General features: G+C 49.6%; 1 protein-coding gene across 4 annotated transcripts in view; it reads right to left on the bottom strand.

The window, feature by feature from the left end:
* The window catches only part of EDAR (ectodysplasin A receptor), a 552,426-nt gene extending 535,720 nt beyond the window's left edge, over nucleotides 1–16,706 (bottom strand). For 2 of the 4 annotated variants that reach the window (XM_069636867.1, XM_069636871.1), the window contains exon 1: nucleotides 16,156–16,706. The gene's annotated coding sequence lies outside the window, so the exon portion shown is untranslated. Of the gene's footprint in view, nucleotides 1–12,113; nucleotides 12,230–16,155 lie in introns of those variants that run through there. The other 2 variants (XM_069636869.1, XM_069636870.1) reach the window with 2 other exon arrangements.
* Nucleotides 16,707–18,549: the final 1,843 nt, after the last annotated feature.

Genomic DNA, 18,549 nt, shown 5'->3' with positions numbered 1-18,549 from the left:
TTGGGCCAGCCTCATTGGTCTAAGCATGGTAAGATTTTTACATACAAGTCCACACTGCTGTTTGTAGATTCACCACACTTATTTTCAGGATTTCCAATTCTGACTTGCTCAGCAAAAGGTATAGCCAGTTTGAACGTGCCCATCAGCAGATGTGTGAAGCTGCCACATGCCAAGAAACATGCCTGACTATCATCTATGTGCCCCGTGACAGTTAGGCACATCTCCAAATGGCCAGGAACAGATCTGGGCAGTTTGTCTATTCTGGTGCACCTGCTAACCTCTTCCTCCCTGCTCCTTCCTTCTGTGCCTTTGCATCCCTGTTGCCTTTCTTTGCCTTTATGTGCTAAATGCTGAGACCTGTCCTCATCCTGGAGATACCCAGTTTCAATGCCATCAGAGACAGCTCACCCTTTCATCTCTTTCAGTTAGGTACAGCCATCTATTTGGCTTTACAGAGTCCCCAGCCACAAAACAAGCATTGCACCAGTTTGGGTTTTTGTGTAGGCATGAGAAAGACACTTGCCAGGCACTGCCGTAGTGGTATTAACTTGCCATCAATGCTAGCAGGTGCAAAATGGTGCGAGTATCTGGACATCTAATAGCAGTGTCTGGCAAATGCCTAATACTTATACACAAGCCAAAACTGTTGGCTTTTCCATTGCGTGTTTTAACAGTGACTCAGTGAGGTACATGCATATGGTATAATAAGTAATACAATCATGGCAAACATGTTGAATGTGCAAAAAATAGTGGCCAAAAATGCTGTGGTTTGACCTGGTAAAGGTCTACCCCGTTATACCATTTAAGGGGAGCGGAGGTTGCAGGGGTGTCCCCCGCCCCCCTTAAAGGGTATAATGGTTCCAGGGGTTGCGGGGGTGTCCCCCGCATCCTTTACATGGATTGCAGAAGCAAAACCACAACATTTTTGCCGCATTTCTTTTGCATAAACAGCCATTTTTGCTGCGGTTTTAACACATGGAACCATGCATATTGCTTATAGATCGAGTGGTTTATGGCAGATGTGGTTAAGACGTTATTACACCAGCAGCGTGGTTACAGCTCCAATGAAGTCATTACCTCTCAGAAGACTTCTATGAAAAAACACTGTGATGCATGTGATGTGCGCGTGCCCCCTGCCTAACATGTTGTTCTTTCTTCTGTGGACTATTTTAGAGGATGCTGCCGGTTCGAGTGGCCTGACTGGTTGGTCACTCTTTCATCAGGCGGATGGAGAAAGGGCGAGGGAATGCCCGAAGGTGCTGAGGTGCCCAGGAGTAGTTGTGCATTGGATCGGAAGGGGAGGAATGCAGAATAGGGATGTCCGCAACATCGTGACCAGGCATAGTGCGAACCAACAGTGGTCTGAACCGGATCTAGCCACCCTCCCCATTGGTGGCAACAATATGGTTTCTTTGGGTCTGAAGGAGTGAGGGAGTCACTTGCCTCTCTGTTTGACTGGATGGGCAGGTTTTATCCCAATGCTCTGATTGCCTGGTCACAAATTATCCCATGGACAAGGTGGGGTGTGCTGGGTCCCGCTAGGCCTCTGCACATATCTGCAAGGAAACTAAATAATGAACTAGCTCTGTTGGTATGTTTCTGCGGGTGCGTGCGAGTTGTGGCCAACTGACTGGTGAGGGGATCCGAGAACTTGCACACCCAAGGCATTCACCTATCCGTACGGGTTACCAATTTACTGTCGGAGAACTTTTTGGTGCTGGTTCGCACAACATGGTCTGTGGGGACTGCCCCCGGACTGGTGGTCGAGGTCTCTGTGGCAGGTGGGGGGGACCGTGTGGACATTGGGCTGCTTCTTTTGGGGATCCTGAGGCCAGTAGGGTGCAGTGGCGAGGGCACGTTCTGCCTCCGACTGGGTGGTTTTGAGCCGGTGGGGGTCTAACAGGGAGGGGCCAATGGGGGAGGGCCAATGGGAGGCAGGGCCATGAGCGGACAGTGCCGGTCAAGAAAAGGGTGCCTCCTTGGATCGTCCCCCAATAACGGTATGGCAGAGAAGCCCATGTTAGCACAGGGCACCTCAGCGCTGTGCAGCGCCCATGGTGGCGGAGTACGCGGTCCACTTGGACCTTCTGGCACATGGGGATTTGCTGTTATTATGTTCATCTTTATTAAATGCAATTCCCTAATGAAAATTCCTGTTGTGATAATAATGTTTGGCATTTTGGGTCACATTTATGATTTTGGTATGCGTTTTAAGGCTTACGATGAGTACAAATAAATGTGGCCCTATCTTTCCAAGAACCCTGGGTATGTCGTTTCTTCCGCTGCTGCAACTGCCTCCCTGCTGATCCCATCCATGTGGAGGTGTTTTGGGAGGGGCGGCAGCCGGGTGGGAATGGCCATAAGGGCGGACAAATAACCAAACAACACCTACAAGCTTTGTGTCCCTCCTCATATGTCATTTCTCCCTATTTAATAGTTACGGCGCCACCGAATAATCCAAACTAAAAATGTGGTAACATTCGTTACGTTGAAAACGATTTATTATGCGTTCAAAAAAATCCCTTTTGTTTGCTTCATCCTAGCTTCCTTTCCTTCCAGCTTTGTTTCCATTTCCCATCACAATTTCTTTCCTGCATGCCCACTTTCTGTCTCCTAAATTATTTTTCTTTAATCTGTCACTATAGATACTTGTTCCTGTTCTCTCTGTCCTTGTCAAACTACCCTCTCTCCTAATCTGTCTCCCTCTACTTTCATGTGCTTTCCCCATTGCTTGATTTGCTTCCTCCCCTTTTCTTCTCTCTCTCAATCTCTTCTCTTTTTCTCCCTCTCATCTCCCTCTCTCCCTCGCTCTCTCTCCCTTTTTGTGGTTCCTTCTGAGCCGCTCCCTTTCACTGTTGCAAGCCTCTCTTTCCCGGGGTTATTAATTAATTTATTTATGTATTACATATGTTTTAGGCCTCAGGTATCACGGCGTAGTTACAGACAGAGGCAAAACACAATCTTAGGATATAGTAAGGCAATAAAAGAAATAAAACAGTAATACTTTGATAACAGTTATGTATTAATGTCCTTCTGCCTTTGGGCCTGCAAGAAGCAGTGATCGAAGTGAGCGGGAATGGTCGGGAGCGGTGTTCCACTACTTTCATTTTTTTTTTTGTTTACCATTCCTCTACTTTATACGAAATCATTCACCATTCTGTACAGAGGAGTTATCCACTCCTGTCCCTGTGCAAGTGTAAAGTTATAATAGGGGCCTTAACTAGTCACTTAGACGATTGCAATGCCCTGCCTGCAACAACTTGTCACATTTTGCACTATGCTTCTGCTTACCCTCTCCCCTGCCGACACCACAGTCCCACTACTTTTTTCGGTACACTTCTACCACTGGCAAGAAGTGTTCAAAGATGTATGATAGAGAGCTGCCAAATTGTGGCTTCAAATTTGCGAGGCCTGGCTGAGAAAAAGAGTCAGAATAGTGTTGAGGCCATGGGCTTAGGGGGACGAGGGTACAGGCAATGATCTGAAGGGCTGCAAGCAGCTCCTGGTCTTGTGATAAGTAGCCTTGTTCTAGACTCCTGCAGTGTTATAGTTGCATTGTTTCCTGTGCAAACATCTCATTAAGGGACTACTGAAAATCAGCCAATCGGTAGGGCAAGATAATATTGACTTGTTGCCATTGTGTATGATCATTTATCTATGCATCAATCTATGTGTGTATCTGCCTATATATCGCCATCAACCTATCGATGTGCAGATCTATGGAGCTACAAGCACACACAATTTTACAGGCATGGCATTTCAAACAGGGAAAAACCATAGCCCCGGGTGCTTCTATGCTGGGACGCGGAGCAGAGGTAAGGGGAGAGGAGATCAAAAAAGAAGTTTGATAAAAGTTGCATTGCTAGAGTGGCCTTTTAAGTTTTTTGCCAGTAGCAATGAAAGCGCATATCATGGGAGATATCACATGACAGAGGCCAAACTCAATGAAATGCGTGCCTGTATAAAGAGAAGCAGAAACATCTAACGAGAGAGAGCGGGAGAGGGGGGGGGCATATTATCTCAGAAATGTATCTAACAACCCTTTCTGTGGGATCAGGGGAAACTCAGACATCACAGGTTCTAGTCCCAACCAGGTGAGCTCGGCCGCTCACCTGGTCCCAACCAGGTGAGCTCGGCCGCTCTCGGGGGCGAGGGGCGTTGTGTGCTTGTGGTGTCTTCAGCTTAGTATCAAGGAGGTCTGAGCTCCAGCACAGGTATGCCCGCAAGAATCACTTATTTATCCATCCATGTATAATGTGTCTGTTTTTGGAAAGAGCTGCTCCATCTGTTTAGCGCGGCACGTTGCGTGCTGTTGATGAGGCAACAGAAGTAGCATTATTTTTATGATTTTTTGGTGTCTTTCAAAATCCACTTTAATGTAAACAAAAATACAAATTATGAAAGAGGCCAAGGCTATGTGCTGACACTTTGCTCTGCCGGGATCACAGGCAACTTCTATTTAATCACAGTCCAATGGTTCTTGGCAACTTCTGTCCTCCATCTTGTGCAGTCAGTGCCTCCCCGAGATGCACGGAGCGACTCCACAGACCACTGGGCTGTTATGAATATCAATGGCGGCAATCCATCTGGGCCCTCAGCAGTCCATGCGTTTGTCTCTATTTTTTAGGGCATAGTTGTCCTCTGTGGACGGTGTGATTTCAGTTCATGGGCTGTGGTGTCAGCGCTGATGGCAGCGTTCATACAAGACACACTTAGATTCCGTTCAGTCTTTATAGTGACTTGGATGATTTTGACCAAATAGGCGGAGGCCCACTTGCATGTTAGCTATGGGGCAGGATAATTGGGTCCACCTGAAAGAGTACAAGATTGAGGTCCCGCTCCTTTTCTCCCTGGCCGTTGACACCCTGCTTTCCTTCAAATACCCTCTATCGGTGCCCCCAGGTTAATGGACTCTATTGGGATCTTTCTCTGAAGCCCCCCATAACCTACCCTCACTTGGCCTGATGCTGTCATTTGTTGGCCTGAATTAAAAGGAACTAAGGACAACCGGAGTTTCCTGTTCTATCTGGGATCCAATAGCTTTTCGTGGTGTTTTATGTAAAAGTGGTCTTGCCTTCAAGCCACAGAAGACGTCTCTGGTACAAAAAATCTCAATACCATCATTACATGTCATCTCAAATGTGCATTGTGCTCAACCAAAAAACTGTAATTCAAGATATGGTTTTGATCTGATGATTGTGTCGTGTCTGTTTATTTAAATATCCCAAAGAAACGGATTACCTATTTGCAGGAGTTTGGAGAGAAGGAAACAGTCTAGCTTCCAGATTTTACCACAGAAACAGTCTTTGTGCAGGTCTGCAAATGCGCACTCTTTGGCAACTTCAATGCATGCGAAATCCAACAGCCAGACACCTGATGGAGAAGGGGCGATACAGAACATGTTTGCCCTGATAGCTACACTCTTCCCTTGCTTGCCAGAAGTAAAAGAATTTAGCTTAAAACAGCCCAAGTTAGGCATACTGGCTGAGTTTATGGGTATTCATTGATAGGCTTGTAGGGCCGAATGCAGTAGAGAATTGAGGATGTTTTACAATAAATATTCATGAAATAAGCTTATTTACACAATTACTCTGAATGTGGGGTGGGGGCTTTTTGCATATTTGTTTATAGTGAAACCTGATTTAATGTTGTCAGAAAACATTTCAGTAAATATGTATGGCTTACCTCTAGCAGGATATCTCTCTATGATATTCATATTTGAACGATTTGTTCGGTGATTGTTTACACTGACCTGAAGCAACCTTGAAGATACTTCCCACACATCAGAAAGGAGATGGAGGACGGCAAAGCATTTTTAGCTGTAACTAAGGAATTCCCTGCCTGCAGAATTCAATCACCATCTTTAATATTTTAAGTTAAAAAACAGACCGAAACGTGACTGTACACAATGCAATGCCATTTGTTCTACATTTGCCCATTTCTAATCTGTGTTCTGTTGTTTGTAGCACTTTTCAAGTAAATGACGCAAATCGCGACCAAAATAATTGAAAACTAATGGTAGCTCCAATCCTTCAGTCGATAAGCAAACCTCTCTTCCACTCCAGCCGTCCTAACACCAATCACATCCGAAACAATCCGCGTCCTCACCGCCAATGTAATGGGCTGCTGTCATTACACTGACTAGATTTTACCAACCTGCCTTTCAATGGTACTTGTCCCAGCAAAAGGAAAATTGGTAATATTAACGGATGGACAAAATAAGGCATAGGTGAGGAAGGATATGAGGGGGGGTAGGGATGGGGAACCCCGAGTGGCACTGTCTCCGTGAAGGCTAAGTCGGGAATGGGGAACAAAAATAATTGTGCGAGCCTGCGGGTGGGATACTGCAGGTCGGGATGATGGAGAGTCAGGTATGCGGCTAGGATCCAGTGTAACACTAATTCTGTGAGATCTTGAGTATGGCTGAGTGGCTGTTGTTTGGTGTTCAATGTGTAAACAAGAACATTAATTGGCTGATAACTCAATTCTGGGGAACTTCAATAAGAGTGTGGGGCATGGCTCTGGTGCTGGCTGGAGAAGACCAGAAATAAGTGGAACCACAGTGGGGATCCTGGATGATATAGTAAAGGCTAGGAAACCTCCAAGGTGGGGATGCCGTGTGCATACTGAAGAGTTGTTAGTCACCAAGGAATCAGGATTTGGCTACACGGTATTAATTAAAGACTGCGATAATGTGACGAATGGTGTCAAAGACCAGCTTTGGAAGAAAAGCTTCAAACTAGACAAGAATTTAAAAGGTTTCCAGGCATGTGAGCAATCAAAAATAGAAATGGGAGCAGGCCTTGACTACTCCTAAGGAAGCCTAGAGAAAACAAAACACAAGACCGAACATAATGCGGGCTGGAGGGCAGCACTCACAAGTGGGGCAGACCTGGGAGAGGTAATGTGTGTCAAGAAGGGGGTGATCCAAATAGTCACTGATAAAACACCCCTGTGGTCCATAATAGATTCTTCAATGAAAATCATACATTCTAAAAATGATCATTTTGTGGATGCTAATTCTAAATGATGAATGCATAGGAGTTCATCTGTGATGGTATTCACAACATCTGGGCCTTTTTCTTGATGCATAGATCTGCCAGATGCCAGCAGATAGGCACCCTTTAGCCTAGAGTACGGCAGAAAGACTGAGAGGAGCTCTTCTGGCGAACCCTTGATCACCTATACGAGTTCTAGCTATAGGGGCCGACCACCTAAACTTGAATTATAAGTGGATGGCATGTGCTCTACACCAGTGAGGGGAGAGTCCCTACCCCACCACCACTCACCAAACGTACATCGACCAGGAAATGTGCTGGGCTGCGGCAGGGTTAAATACACAGTGTTCCTGCTGCTCACCATTGATCTTAGAGGCAAAACCTGATCTCTTTAGTGTGTATGCAGCTAATGCTCTATCTATGCCCATGAGAGATCAAAGGATCACATTATGAAATGGTTTTAATTTGTGTGATATTTGATAAGGTGCTGTTGAACCTTGAAGGAAAGCCCTGTACCTGTGACCGCTACAGAAGGCAACTGCATATATTACCTAAGTAAGACCCCTCCTACAGGAGGACGCTGTTTGCCACGGATGGTCCGCCCTTCCTCGGGTCCCCCTGCCCCCGCACAGTAATGGTGCACGGCACCGGGCCGGTAGTGGCCCGGTGTGCAGAGGAGGCGTGGCTGGGAGTGGGCATTGCCTTTCGTGGGCTTTGCAGGGGCAGGGAGGGGAGCCAGGGATCTGAAAAGCTGCCGTTTAAGGGCGGCCCGAAGTTGGGGGCATCGACTTTCTACTCCTCGGTGATCCCGCCACCGGTCCCTGCTCGCTGCACCATCAGCCCCGCAGGGCACCATTGATCATTCCACCCTTCCTGTGTGATTGGTGCATGGGAGAAGGATAGGGGTAGTGATGGGGAGGCAGGTTCAAGAGGACAGGGATTTGCCACTTCGGAGGGACACGGGGCCCGGGATAAATCAGTGGGGTAGGTTGGCTGCCTCCCAATGTGTGTTTTGGGCTGTTAGAGGTCATGGAGACGGGGCAGTTTCAGGAGGCAGTTACTACAGGTACCAAGTATGGGGCCTACTGGTACAGCCCACAAAAAGGGAATGGCGGGGAGGCCAGGGCGGCGCATTACCGTCATACCGCCTATGGGTGCGGGAATGGACTACCTGCCAAAGAATGTAAATGATGCATTGTTGATATGTTCATGGTGTTTCCGTGTTAGTCTGCTTACGGGTCAGATTTGTGGGTTGTGCTTGATGCAGATAAATGCGGCCATGATTTCTCCAAGTTGGTTTCACGTGTTCTTCCGCCTTTGTGCGCTGCCCCCTGGTCAGCCCACCAAGAATATTACTCCACAACTAACACATTGAAAGGCACATAAAGCTTTATGGCAGGACAGCAGACTGTGATGCGATTTCCTGGCTGGTTGGGCATATATAAAATGCATTCAATGTAATCAAGGCAGAAAAGCCATTTCAGTTGCGGCACGCAAGTCTGGTTGCATTTGCGTGCCAGAAAAGAAGCGCACAGTCGGCGGCTATGCTGCGCGATGGGCCTTCCAGGTGAAAGGCTTTAACACTGAGCGGAGTTAGAAGGCCTCTCCTCCAGCCCTGCAGTCTATGCAAATGTAAGACGCAGTGGGCCTATTTCGCAAGGTTTGCACTGGAGCAAAGCAGCAGATGCCAGTCAGCATCTTGATGGGCACCTGCTACCTGCTATACCTGAGCCACAAAGCCTAGGGTGTGCCGCAAATCCGGAGCTGCCCGGGGCATCTCTCATGGGCCCTGGTGCCAGTCCTTTTGAAAGCCATTTGCACGTGAGATACTCAAAGATGCACCAGGCAGTTCCAAATCTGCTACACCTTTTTTTTTTTTTTTTAGTTTGGGTTTGCAAATCAGGCATAAGGCAGCAAGTGCAGATCTCGGCTGCTCACATGTATCGCCTGCTTCTCTCTGGTGCAAAGCTTTGTGCAACAGGACTTTCAAAATGTATGTTATTTTGTGTCATTTTTATGCCCATACAAATAACATATAGTGTAGGTGCCATTTGGAAAGCATGTGTTTGCTATGAATGGACCCTTGATTTAAGTTGTGTTTTGCCCATTGGTGGTTGGTACACTAAGGCTAGCAGCGGTACTCACTGCTATATATGGCCTAGTGGTCGTGCGAAACTTTGTGTAGTTATGGCATATGTCATCACACCCTGGATGTATAAGGAAGTACATAACACATATCAAAGCACTTCTATAACAACAATTCGGTGTATGATGTAATGCAGTGTAAAGTAAGGTGGTCTTATATGGCGCGCTTCTGCCAATAATGTTGGCTACTCATGGCATGGCCCTGTAGAAAGGCCGGCAGTGTCTACTAGTCGCATAGCAGGATGGCAGAGGCGGAAACCGGTGGTGTTGATGGGTGCAGTACTCAGGGCTCAAGTCGAGGGTACACGCAGGGGGACGGAGTCCACCCACTTTATTGAGAGGGTGCACTCAGTCCCCCCAGCTAAAATGAGAAACATTGAATGTGCTCTTCGAATTTATGAATTGAAACCGACCTAAGGGATCAAACTGCAGTCATCAGGTTTGTAGGCCGGACATTTCACCACTGTACAATATAACCTGAGGAAAAATAGCAAACAAGTAAAGGCGATATGTCCCATTTCGGTACTGCAAGACCCAGGGAAAACATTTGTATTCGTTCTTGGAGTTTAAAACATGCGCACCTTTTAACGTTTTCAAAAACACTATTAGAAGAACATATCCTGTCTTGGTTTTGTGTGTGTGCTGCTTTTATGAAAGGCAAATGCCATTAGTGCTGTGCAATTTGGGTGGTTATGCAAAGCCAATTTAATGAAATGTGCATAGTTCACCTTGATATGCAAATTCCTGGTGATGCCACATCCCATTGCGTTTGTTGAGGAGTCCCCCACTTTAATTTTTAGGACTTGACCCCTGGCAGTACCCCCTTACCTGTGTGCCGATTTGACTCTCTTAATGTTCTAAGTTGTTTTGGACGGACCTGGGCAGGTTGGCCGTAAGAGCAGCCTCTGGGTTGTGAAGTGCAGAAGTCACAAACACAAATGACGGCCTAGCTTTCTGTATCGCACAGGAGACGCGCCATCCTGAAATGGCAAAGTTCCCCAAAAGACATGTGCAGAAAGGGAATGCACAGTGCCGCGAATGCTTTGCCAAGCCTTGATAAACTGGCCCTATGGGCCTCCGTAAGTAACAGTTTCATCTGCTGAGGCAGAAGCCAATTCCGCCCCCAGGTGTAAAAGTCTGGGGAGGGGTGAGATAAGGGAAAATAAAGCGACTTGCCTAGGCGGTGGGTGGGGCAGGGAGCAGAGACTTCCCTCTTCCCAAAGGCCGGCCCATTGGGGATCCGCATGCCGGTGGAGTACAGCCCCAGGAAAGTGCCCCGGAGCCCACTCTCAAGGAGCAGAGTGGACCCCTGGGAACCCTCCACCTCATATACCAGAGTTTTCTCCTCCAAGACCCGCTGGCTCCCCACCCAGAAACTGCCCACTTTTAGGGCCGCTGAAACCTGGTGCAAAGAGGGTTGCATTACGCCGTAGAGCCCCCACCCCCTTCTAGTGATTCAGTGTGCAGAGCTAGGGGGAATTGCCCACATTAGCACGTGCCATGCTGCCAGGGCCGCACCACTTGCTGCCCACTGCCGGTGTTAGTAAAAGACTCCAGCCAGTCGGACTTTTCCCGCCAGTGGATCCCACGGGGCACATATAAAGGGCATTATGTGAAATAAGCATGTTCTACTGTTACCCCGCATCCTGAGAGTGTGGCACTATTCCACTGGGAATATACTTGCCTCCTGCACTGCCCTTTCCCTTCAGAAATCTCTCTATGGTGCCACACGTCCTTGCTACTTTACAAATATTTCACCTGTCCAGTTTTTTTTCTTGGAACTCTGCTTAACACGGACCCAACCTTATAGCGCTCAGAAGAATGACTCTACAATGTTGAACTACTTCACCGACCACGATGAGTTTCGGACCTGAGCCTTACAGACTGAACTCCGATATCTGAGGTAACGCCTTCACTCGCTGAGCTATCTTGCGCCGAGGATAACTCACCAGATTCTCACAAGGAGACAACTTGATTACTAGCATACATGTTCTTGATAAACTGTGTGATAGTAGGCAAATGACTACACATCTTGTAAAAACACGCTAGCGCATAGAAGCAGGTAACGTCGGATGAACACAGCGCAGACATGTCACATGTATTTTCACAAAATGTTTATCATGGGCAAATTCCAGAGTCAATAATGCATGCTCTTCCCTCAGAGATTGGCCAACACACGTTATGCACAGCATAGTCAAAGTGCAGCGAACTTTGGGCACAAGCGCCTAAAGGCAGTGTTTCATGGCAGGCTATTGGGAAAGGCGGAGTAGCCAAACACGTTTCAAGCAGCGGTCGAAGTGTACGAAAAGAAGTAGTGGAACTATGTTCCCTGCTGGCCTGCACTGCTTCCCACAAACTCCATCCTCACACCCTCTCCCATGCAAAATACAAACCCCAAAACACATGCACCTGCTGTTTAGGGGAACGCTCAAGCTTCAACTTCTTCCTACACTTTTATTTTAAAATGAAACCATTCCGGAACGGTTTCATTTTAAAATAAAAATATAGGAACTGTAAAACTTAATTAAAAGAAGTAGAGGAGCACCTCTCCCGTCCACTTCGACCACTGGTTTCAAGGTGAGCATGCATAGGTAGGAGTAGCTAAATGTATTTGTAGGGCCCAACCTATCGCCTCATTCACAGTATCAAGGCGCAGGTGCCATTTAGCAGAGGACAAACCCAACACTACATGTATCAGCGTGGAGAACGACTGTCTACTCGAAGTCTCGAACACATGGCAATCACAGCCCGGGGCGCTTTATTGCCCCAGTGGCACTTAATGTGGGCTCTGGGGGCCCCAGCTTTTGGGGGTGCAATCCTTGTTGGGTCTAATGTGAGAGCCACCTGCACAGCAGCGCCGTCTCTAGGGCTTTTAGCCGGATGGACATTCGGGCGCTGAGGGAGGAGCGCATTTTGTAGGAACGCTACTAGAATGCGGGAAAACAATGAAAAGCAGACACGTGCACATACGCGGGCAAGACAGGCACCGGAAGGGGCGAGCTCTTCACCTGCACGCGGCGTCGCTCTTCACCTGCACGCGGCGTCGCTCTCCGCTCCTGTCAAGTCTCTGGTCACTGCTGTTTCCGATCAAAGGGTATCTTATGGGAGAGGGGGAGGGGTGGGGCGGGGCTTACGCGGGCAGGGATGTGTCCTGGCCTCTCAACTTTTACAAATGAAAGGGGCCTCGAGCCTCATGGGGGCCCCCCAACAACTGCCCCCATGTTGTCTTGTAACACAGACATTTCTCTGTTTTCGTTCTGTGTCTTAAAATCTGCCCTTTGCTGTTTCCTGGGGCCCTTGCACCCATCACTTCCCTCTGTATAAACTGAATTGCTGTCCTCTCATTTGCTTCCGAATTAGACACTCGCTGACAAAGAAGGGTTTATAGCTCTTCGGTGGGCATTTCTTGCTTAAGATCCCTGCTGGCGGCCTGTCTTGTGGTAATCGGCGGCTATTAACCTTATCTTTGTCGTCATTGTATTGTATGCACGCCAGGGGTGCCTCAGACTTTTTCCGCTCTAAGCAGGGGGCGGGGGGGGGCGGGGCACCCACCCGGGGCACCCACCCATCATGTTGGAATGGGTCACCCACCCATCATGTTGGAATGGGTCACCCACATCTTTAAGCCAGGATTGGGCTGAGGGGGCCTTGTAGTATGTGCCAGTGTTTGTTTTGGGGGACCGTGTGGATGGGCTTGAATTGATTGCACATGAAATCACGTTGCCCCTTTTTGAACGTACCGTGTAGCGCCAACAGGGTGCTTATACCATCTCTCTTGAGGCAGCAGCATTCGGCTGAAGCTCGGAAATAAGCTCCCGATTTCGGATGATTTGGCGCAGTGTAAATGTCTTGCAGCATAACGCGTCGGGTGCAGGCGACGCGGCCCTTTCTAATGCTCGGACATGCATTGAAAGGCAGCGTGCAGGACGCTGCCACCCGGCCCTAGTCCAGCATGCCCGGCTGGTAAGGAAGAGGGGTGCCCTCTTCCGGTGCGTTCCCACTTTTCGCAGGTATGCGGGATGAGGAGATCGGATGTGAATCAACATTCAGCACCCCACCTTGTCCCACCGGAAGGGATCTCTGTGAATGAACTAGAATGTGTTTACGCGCGTTGCTGTTTGCCTGCTCAACTTCAGCATGTCCGCTAGCTCAGCAAGTTGCGCACTCGCTGCATAGAAACGGCACCTGCATTTCATGTACTCAACGTGCAGCCCGCAGGCATAATAGGCTTGAATCTCAAGATGGCCCCACTTGTGCCTTCCAGGAACCTTACACTAAGTGGGCGTCCTCGAGCTGTTCCAGGTGTTACGGTCCTCGAGGCTACCAGGTGCTACCATTAGAGCGCCAAGAAGTGACGCAGTTCGGCCTGAAGTGCTATATAGAAGTCTCACATCAGCCGACGCGCTCTTGTATTCACAACTGTCTTTGCTCAAAGCAGAGCAATTTGTAAAGTCGAAGCTTTCCCCCTTGACCGGAGGCTGAAGGATGCCGCAAGACACCAGTAACCTGTTCAACTGGTTAATCACCTGCCTATAAAATAGAGAATGATTTCCAAACAGAAGAGCCGCGTGCGGGGTCTAGCAGGAGATCGATATTGTCTGGGGTCGCACTAGCTGACTTGGCGATGTGGAACAGTGAGTCATAGCCAGGTTTGAAACCCAGCTTCTTGCTGTTCCTGTGATTTGGCCCATCTCCCCCATCCCTTGGCCAAAACGGTCAAAGTATATAATGCAAATATCTAAAAACAGCAACTGTACAATATTCCCCCCTTAAACCACATCGCTTGCAGGTCTCAAACATCACACACAAACCAGGCTCATTCGAAACCTTCAAATGCCACACTGTTGCTCCAAAATTGTTTTTAAAAGTTGCCAAAAGTATTGCTAACGGTAGCGGTAGAGGACACGTGTTTATGGATGCAATCTGCCTTGCTGATTGGCCGTTACTCCCGCCACGTATATGTTCCTAGTACTGTGGATTGCTAAAAGTTGACCATTCCGTGAAAGAGTCCCAGATGTCCGAGGCGTGAATGAATGGTGTTTGCTTCGCTCGACCTCTCTTGTTGGAAGTGCGCGCCTGGTTTGTGTTAAGTACTTCGGTGATGGTTATCTTGTGTCGTGGTGTATATTGCTCTCCTTTGGTCGTGCTATGCAGTCTATTTTTCAGATGTCCTTCCTCCAGTGATGCTCCTGAGAGCAAGGTCGGTACAATGTGCAATACTGCCCCCTCATACATGCAGCCAGCCCACGTGTAAGTGCTGGGTGCGTGCTGGGAGCTGGAGATATGCATCCTGTGCACGTGTAACTGCTGGGAGCTGGAGATATGCATCCTGTGCACGTGTAACTGCTGGGAGCTGGAGATATGCATCCTGTGCACGTGTAACTGCTGGGTGCGTGCCGGGAGCTGGAGATATGCATCATGTGCACGTGTAACTGCTGGGTGCGTGTCGGGAGCTCGAGGTATTCATCCTTTGCGCGTGTAACTGCTGGGTGCGTGCCCGGAGATGGAGATATGCATCATGTGCGCGTGTAACTGCTGGTTGCGTGCCGGGAGCTGGATATATGCATCATGTGCGCGTGTAACTGCTGGGTGCGTGCCGGGAGCTCGAGGTATTCATCCTGTGCGCGTGTAACTGCTGGGTGCGTGCCGGGAGCTGGAGATATGCATCATGTGCGCGTGTAACTGCTGGGTGCGTGCCGGGAGCTCGAGGTATTCATCCTGTGCGCGTGTAACTGCTGGGTGCGTGCTGGGAGCTGGAGATATGCATCCTGTGCGCGTGTAACTGCTGGGTGCGTGCCGGGAGCTGGAGGTATGCATCCTGTGCGCGTGTAACTGCTGGGTGCGTGCCGGGAGCTGGAGATATGCATCCTGTGCACGTGTAACTGCTGGGAGCTGGAGATATGCATCCTGTGCACGTGTAACTGCTAGGTGCGTGTCGGGAGCTGGAGGTATGCATCCTGTGCGCGTGCAACTGCTGGGTGCGTGCCGGGAGCTGGAGATATGCACACTGTGCACGTGTAACTGCTGGGTGCGTGCCGGGAGCTGGAGATATGCATCCTGTGCACGCCTAACTGCTGGGAGCTGGAGATATGCATCCTCTGCACGTGTAACTGCTGGGAGCTGGAGATATGCATCCTGTGCACGTGTAACTGCTGGGTGCGTGCCGGGAGCTGGAGATATGCACCCTGTGCACGTGTAACTGCTGGGTGCGTGCCGGGAGCTGGAGATATGCACCCTGTGCACGTGTAACTGCTGGGTGCGTGCCGGGAGCTGGAGATATGCACCCTGTGCGCGTGTAACTGCTGGGTGCGTGCCGGGACTGTGCAAGACGCGGAGACTCGAACCCGGAGGCTATGAAAGTCTGTCTTGCGCACGGGCCTTTCTGACAAAAAGCACTTGATATATGGTTGTACATAATTATATGTTGGTGCCATGCTGAGCGAGGAAGGCAGCAAGAATTCACGACTGGGGCTAGAGCGGGCTCCGGTGCACGCGGGGAATGCACGCCTCTCTGAGCGCCTCTCTTCCTGCACGGATGCAGGGAAGGAATGAATGGCTGTGCGGTCTTCTCTACTAGACGGACTCAAACGAAACAAAGAAATAATAATCACGGCGGAATTCAGTGCAACAGAAAAGCGTGAAACCCCACAGGGGTGTAGAACGAACCCCAAGTGCACGCTCACCAAAAGCCGACTGATAACGTTATTCCTTAAAAAAAAAGAAGTTGATGGGGTTAAGCCAAACATGTAAAATGACGCACTGAATTTAGCGCTGGCCACAGAGCGCTGCGTGCTACCTACAAGTTAAAACCTAGGCAGCACCGACTCCGCCTTTCAACCTTCCGAATGTGATAAAGTAGCAGCGCTGCAGTGCAGTTGGCTCACTTGTAATCATAGCCTATCATAACAGCTGCGCGTGGAAATAGGCACACACCATGTTAGGGCAAACTTGTTGGACCGTCGTCGGTTAATTGCGATGGGACATTTTTTAGTATCTCCCCCCCCCCCCTTACCTTTTCCAGCAGACCAGCTGGCGCAGAGTGACCCCGCGCTGTCCTCGGCCCCAGCGGTGAGACAGGTCCTCCGGCGAGTCCCGGGTGGCGCTGCAGCTGTGCTCCTAGTTCATGCCGCGCGCAGCGCCCCCCACCCTCTCCTGGCCGATCCCTGCAGCCCGTGCTCCTGCTCGGCGGCTCCTGGCGCGCTCCCGTCGCGTGCCCGGTGGCAGCCCTGCTCCCCGGGAACTCGCTCGTGCTACCTGCAGCTCTGTCAGGAGAGCAGGAGAGGCGGCTGGTGACGCATCAGGTTTCGGCGCATCACGCACTCCTCAGCAGCCTCCAAGGTGCACCCCTCTGTCAGAGACTCCTTTGTAACCGTAGCCCAGAGAGGTCTGTCTGCTCCGAGCCTTGGCAGCGACTCCACGGGGATTTTCCGCCCCGCTCTTTGACAGGAATCATTTCACCTCGTTTCGCTTTTTTAACTGCGCACACACATCTTAGAATGTAATTAGGTTCGCCACAGTGAGCGCTCGTTTCTTAAGTTTTTACACCGAAGGGGCTTTTGAAGTGGGCCAGGGAAGGCTTCCGAAGGCGTCCTTCCTTGAACGTCTTTAGTCACTGCCAGTGTGTGTGAAAGATTGCCTCGTACATATGGGCAGACGATCGGTGAATTCTGGCCACCCAGTATCCACGGGCAGGGGAGTTGCTAGCTCTGGAAAGGACCCGGGGCTAAGCTGATGTGGGAACTGTAGGGACCGGGGGCTAGCTAGTCTTTTGGCTGTAGCTCCTGAGATTCTATACGGGGCTAGAACCAAAAGACCAGGGGCTATAGCCCCCTTAGCCCCCCCCTAGCAACGCCCCTGTCCAGGGGGCATGGGATTCTGGTCAAAAAGGCTCTTGAGATGCATCAACGGTTTGCACAATATGTCTTCTTACAGACACAGGCAGAGGTCTTTAACTTGGGATAATGCCCAATGCAAAGCTTAGGACAACAAGCTGACAAGGGTGTTATCAAAAGCGACAGCCATGTGTGGTAAAATACATTATTGTGTGCAGTGTCTGCTGTGCTCCTGAAGTCAGAATGTTTGCAATTAGGCCAATGGCAGCCCTGAATCTGCGTTCCAAGCATTCTGATGGGTTTAGAGGAGGGCATTGGCTAAAGAACGGCATGCACTTCTGCAGACCCAGCGGGCCGTTTGTTATTGTTGACCCTAACATGCATGGAGGCAGGTTTGTCAGCAGACCAGGCACATATGTACACGTTGCCAGGGGACGCGCCGAGCAACGGGAGACTTTGGTGGACGCTGCCTTAGCCGCGGGGCACAACAGGCCTCTCAAGGACCCTGTTCCACAGAAGCAGACAGGGGGCGCCAGGCGAGAAAGAAATGGGTGGGGACGAGAGATACAGCCAACAGAAGGGTTTTAAAACTCAGCACCCGCAGACAGACACCCTCTTTTCTTCAGGATCTGCAGCAGAGTACAAGTGAGTATGAGGAGGCTGTATTACTAACCCCTAAAGGTCCGTTTTTTAGATATACATTGAGGTATAGTTCTCTGAAATACAGTATTGTTTTCCAGAGACAGTGACTGTACGGCGGTTAAAAGTACTCCTAGTGTGTTTCACTCAACGTGCACCTTAAAAGGCTCGAGAGCCAACAGGCCGCTAAGGTCACACATATCCCCTTCCGCGGGCTAGAGCGCAACTTCTCACTGTGAAGTTCAACGCATCTTTTTCAACACAGCAATCACGCACAGATCTGCCATGCTACACTGCATGAAGCATAAGTAAGTCGCACAAACCAGTCCACTCCCGTTCGGCTCTGTTTGCAGGCTGTGCATCAACATGGTTTCTCGCTGTTCTCTACTGAAAGAGCAGGCATCATTTTCCGCAATCGGAGCCGCCAACCTCAGCCTGAGCTGCAGCATGACGATAGTCCCACTGCGCCATGCCCATCTCATAAATGTACACTAGCGAGGCGATCATAGCGGGGAGATCCCCATTGGTCACCACCACCTCCTGTGGCCAGTATATCACACACATACATCATGAAATAACAACAGACAACTTTGTAAGGTTATTTGGAATATACAAGGTCACAGTTTATTTGGAGCAACAATAAACTTGGGACGATCCCAGCCACACATTACATTACACTCAGATAAGGGTGAACCGTGTCACCCTATCAGCCAAAGGCCAAAGCTGAACACGCTTCTGGTTACTACCAGGCAAAACACCGGTTAATACCAGTGGGACACTTTGGAGCACTGACCAGGAGGTTGTGGGCATAAGGCCCTAAAAGGGGTGTCAGTGCCCGTCGATGGATTTGGCTCAAGCCCGGACAATCCTGAGCCACTGCTGCCGAAGCTGCAGCGTGAAAATCCCTCATTGGCTAGGACCGCCCCGATACTCCG

Source organism: Ambystoma mexicanum, chromosome 7p (assembly GCF_040938575.1).
Source record: "Ambystoma mexicanum isolate Mex_15411 chromosome 7p, UKY_AmexF1_1, whole genome shotgun sequence".
NCBI lineage: Eukaryota > Metazoa > Chordata > Amphibia > Caudata > Ambystomatidae > Ambystoma > Ambystoma mexicanum.
The sequence above is the reverse complement of the archived record's forward strand: the minus strand, read 5'-3'. Positions and strand labels throughout refer to the sequence as shown.